Here is a 6,000-nt window from a genome sequence, read left to right on the forward strand (position 1 = left end):
GTGATTAATGATAGTTATATACTGTGTCATTAATGATAGTTATATAGTGTCATAATGATAGTTATATACTGTGTCATTAATGATAGTTAGATAGTGTCTTCAATGATAGTTATATAGTGTGTCATTAATGATAGTTATATATTGTGTCATAAATATAGTTATATAGTTTCATTAATGATAGTTATATAGTGTCATTAATGATAGTTGTATAGTGTGTCATAATGAGTTATATAGTGTCATTAATGATAGTTATATAGTGTCTCATTAATGATAGTTATGTAGTGTCATTAATTATAGTTATAGTGTGTCATTAATGATAGTTTTATAGTGTGTCATAATGATAGTTATATAGTGTGTCATTAATGATAGTTATATACTGTGTCATTAATGATAGTTATATCGTGTGTCATTAACGATAGTTATAGTGTGTCATTAATGATAGTTATATAGTGTGTCATAATGATATATAGTGTGTCAATTATAGTGTGTCATTAATGATAGTTATATACTCTGTCATTAAGGATAGTTATATAATGTGCCTTCAATGATAGTTATATATTGTGTCATAAATGATATTTATATATTGTGTCATTAATGATAGTTATATAGTGTGTCATTAATGATAGTTATATAGTGTCATTAATGATAGTTATATAGTGTGTCATAATGAGTTATATAGTGTCATTAATGATAGTTATATACTGTCTCATTAATGATAGTAATATAGTGTCATAATGATAATTATATAGTGTTATTAATGATAGGTATATAGTGTTTCATTAATGATAGTTATATAGTGTGTCATTAATGATAGTTATATAGTGTGTCATAATGATAGTTATATAGTATAGTTATATAGTTTCATTAATGATAGTTATATAGTGTCATAATGATAGATATATAGTGTGTTATAATGATAGTTATATACTGTGTCTAATGATAATTATATAGTGTCACAATTATAGTTATATAGTGTCATTAATGATAGTTATATAGTGTGTCATTAATGATAGTTATATAGTGTGTCATTAATGCAAGTTATATAGTGTCATTAATGATAGTTATATGGTGTGTTATAATGATAGTTATATACGTCATTAATGATAGTTATATAGTATGTCATAAAGATAGTTATATAGTGTCATTAATGATAGTTGTATAGTGTGTCATAATGAGTTATATAGTGTGTCATTAATGATAGTTATATACTCTCATTAATGATAGTAATATAGTGTCATAATGATAGTTATATAGTGTCATTAATGATAGTTATATAGTGTCTCATTAATGATAGTTATGTAGTGTCATTAATTATACTTATAGTGTGTCATTAATGATAGTTTTATAGTGTGTCATAATGATAGTTATATAGTGTGTCATTAATGATAGTTATATACTGTGTCATTAATGATAGTTATATCGTGTGTCATTAACGATAGTTATAGTGTGTCATTAATGATAGTTATATAGTGTGTCATAATGATATATAGTGTGTCAATTATAGTGTGTCATTAATGATAGTTATATACTCTGTCATTAATGATAGTTATATAGTGTGCCTTCAATGATAGTTATAGAGTGTCTTCAATGATAGTTATATATTGTGTCATTAATGATATTTATATATTGTGTCATTAATGATAGTTATATAGTGTGTCATTAATGATAGTTATATAGTGTGTCATTAATGATAGTTATATAGTGTGTCATAAATATACTTATATAGTGTCATTAATGATAGTTATATAGTGTGTCATAATGATAGTTATATAGTGTCATTAATGATAGTTATATAGTGTCTCATAATGATAGTTATATAGTGTGTCATTAATGATAGTTATATAGTGTGTCATAAATATACTTATATAGTGTCATTAATGATAGTTATATAATGTGTCATAATGATAGTTATATAGTGTCATTAATGATAGTTATATAGTGTGTCATAATGAGTTATATAGTGTCATTAATGATAGTTATATACTGTCTCATTAATGATAGTAATATAGTGTCATAATGATAGTTATATAGTGTTATTAATGATAGGTATATAGTGTTTCATTAATGATAGTTATATAGTGTGTCATTAATGATAGTTATATAGTGTGTCATAATGATAGTTATATAGTATAGTTATATAGTTTCATTAATGATAGTTATATAGTGTCATAATGATAGATATATAGTGTGTTATAATGATAGTTATATACTGTGTCTAATGATAATTATATAGTGTCACAATTATAGTTATATAGTGTCATTAATGATAGTTATAAAGTGTGTCATTAATGGTAGTTATATACTGTGTCATTAATGATAGTTATATAGTGTGTCTTCAATGATAGTTAGATAGTGTCTTCAATAATAGTTATATAGTGTGTCATTAATGATAGTTATATAGGGTGTTATAATGATCGTTATATACTGTGTTATTAATGATAGTTATATACTGTGTCATTAATGATAGTTATATAGTGTCATAATGATAGTTATATACTGTGTCATTAATGATAGTTATATAGTGTCTTCAATGATAGTTATATATTGTGTCATAATGAGTTATATAGTGTGTCATTAATGATAGTTATATACTGTGTCAAATATATAGTGTCATTAATGATAGTTATATAGTGTGTCATAATGAGTTATATAGTGTCATTAATGATAGTTATATAGTGTCTCATTAATGATAGTTATGTAGTGTCATTAATTATAGTTATAGTGTGACATTAATGATAGTTTTATAGTGTGTCATAATGATAGTTATATAGTGTGTCATTAATGATAGTTATATACTGTGTCATTAATGATAGTTATATAGTGTGCCTTCAATGATAGTTATTGAGTGTCTTCAATGATAGTTATATATTGTGTCATTAATGACATTTATATATTGTGTCATTAATGATAATTATATAGTGTGTCATCAATGATAGTTATATAGTGTCTCATAATGATAGTTATATACTGTGTCATTAATTATAGTGTCATTAATGATAGTTATGTAGTGTGTCATAATGAGTTATATAGTGTGTCATTAATGATAGTTATATACTGTGTCATTAATGATAGTTATATAATTATAGTTATATAGTGTCATTAATGATAGTTATATAGTGTGTCATAATGAGTTATATAGTGTGTCATTAATGATAGTTATATACTGTGTCATTAAAGATAGATATACATTGTCATAATGATAGTTATATAGTGTCATTAATGATAGTTATGTAGTGTGTCATTAATGATAGTTATATAGTGTGTCATTAATGCAAGTTATATAGTGTCATTAATGATAGTTATATAGTGTAATTAATGCTAGTTATATAGTGTGTTATAATGATAGTTATATACTGTGTCATTAATGATCGTTATATAATGTGTCATAAAGATAGTTATATAGTGTCATTAATGATAGTTGTATAGTGTGTCATAATGAGTTATATAGTGTGTCATTAATGATAGTTATATACTGTGTCAAATATATAGTGTCATTAATGATAGTTATATAGTGTGTCATAATGAGTTATATAGTGTGTCATTAATGATAGTTATATAGTGTCATTAATGATAGTTATATAGTGTGTCATTAATGCAAGTTATATAGTGTCATTAATGATAGTTATATAGTGTAATTTATGATAGTTATATAGTGTGTTATAATGATAGTTATATACTGTGTCATTAATGATAGTTATATAGTGTGTCATAAAGATAGTTATATAGTGTCATTAATGATAGTTATATAGTGTGTCATAATGAGTTATATAGTGTGTCATTAATGATAGTTATACATTGTCATAATGATAGTTATATAGTGTCATTAATGATAGTTATGTAGTGTGTCATTAATGATAGTTATATAGTGTGTCATTAATGCAAGTTATATAGTGTCATTAATGATAGTTATATAGTGTAATTAATGCTAGTTATATAGTGTGTTATAATGATAGTTATATACTGTGTCATTAATGATCGTTATATAATGTGTCATAAAGATAGTTATATAGTGTCATTAATGATAGTTGTATATTGTATCATAATGAGTTATATAGTGTGTCATTAATGATAGTTATATACTGTGTCAAAGATATATTGTCATTAATGATATTTATATAGTGTGTCATAATGAGTTATATAGTGTGTCATTAATGATAGTTATATACTGTCTCATTAATGATAGTAATATAGTGTCATAATGATAGTTATATAGTGTTATTAATGATAGTTATGTAGTGTCTCATTAATGATAGTTATGTAGTGTCATTAATTATAGTTATAGTGTGTCATTAATGATAGTTATATAGTGTAATAATGATAGTTATATAGTGTATCATAATGATCGTTATATAGTGTCATTAATGATAGTTATATATTGTCTTATAATGATAGTTATATACTGTGTTATTAATGATCGTTATATAATGTGTCATAAAGATAGTTATATAGTGTGTCATTAATGATAATTATATACTGTGTCAAAGATATAGTGTCATTAATGATAAATATAGTGTGTCATAATGAGTTATATAGTGTGTCATTAATGATAGTTATATACTGTCTCATAATGAGTTATATAGTGTGTCATTAATGATAGTAATATAGTGTCATTAATGATAGTTGTATATTGTATCATAATGAGTTATATAGTGTGTCATTAATGATAGTTATATACTGTGTCAAAGATATAGTGTCATTAATGATAGTTATATAGTGTGTCATTATGAGTTATATAGTGTGTCATTAATGATAGTTATATAGTGTCATAATGGTAGTTATATATTGTGTCACAAATATAGTTATATAGTGTCATTAATGATAGTTATAGTGTATCATAATGATCGTTATATAGTGTCATTAATGATAGTTATATAGTGTGTTATAATGATAGTTATATACTGTGTCATTAATGATATTTATATAGTGTGTCATTAATAATATTTATATTCTGTGTCATTAATGATATTTATATAGTGTGTCATTAATGATAGTTATATATTGTGTCATAAATATAGTTATATAGTTTCATTAATGATAGTTATATAGTGTGTCATAATGAGTTATATAGTGTGTCATTAATGATAGTTATATAGTGTCATAATGATAGATATATAGTGTGTTATAATGATAGTTATATACTGTGTCTAATGATAATTATATAGTGTCACAATTATAGTTATAAAGTGTCATTAATGATAGTTATATAGTGTGTCATTAATGATAGTTATATACTGTGTCATTAATGAAAGTTATATAGTGTGTCTTCAATGATAGTTATATAGTGTCTTCAATGATAGTTATATAGTGTGTCATTAATGATAGTTATATAGTGTCATTAATGATAGTTATATAGTGTGTCATTAATGCAAGTTATATAGTGTCATTAATGATAGTTATATAGTGTGTTATAATGATAGTTATATACGTCATTAATGATAGTTATATAGTATGTCATAATGATAGTTATATAGTGTCATTAATGATAGTTGTATAGTGTGTCATAATGAGTTATATAGTGTGTCATTAATGATAGTTATATACTGTGTCAAATATATAGTGTCATTAATGATAGTTATATAGTGTGTCATAATGAGTTATATAGTGTGTCATTAATGATAGTTATATACTGTGTCATTAATGATAGTTATATAGTGTGCCTTCAATGATAGTTATAGATTGTCTTCAATGATAGTTATATAGTGTCATTAATGATAGTTATATATTGTGTCATAAATATAGTTATATAGTTTCATTAATGATAGTTATATAGTGTCATTAATGATAGTTATATACTGTGTCATTAATGATAGTTATATAGTGTCATAATGATAGTTATATAGTGTCATTGATGATAGTTATGTAGTGTGTCATTAATGATAGTTGTATAGTGTGTCATTATGAGTTATATAGTGTGTCATTAATGATAGTTATAGAGTGTCATTAATGATAGTTATATAGTGTGTCATTTATGATAGTTATATACTGTGTCATTAATGATCG

This window comes from Electrophorus electricus, chromosome 3 (assembly GCF_041902795.1).
Source record: "Electrophorus electricus isolate QZ-2024a chromosome 3, ASM4190279v1, whole genome shotgun sequence".
In the NCBI taxonomy this organism is placed as follows: domain Eukaryota; kingdom Metazoa; phylum Chordata; class Actinopteri; order Gymnotiformes; family Gymnotidae; genus Electrophorus; species Electrophorus electricus.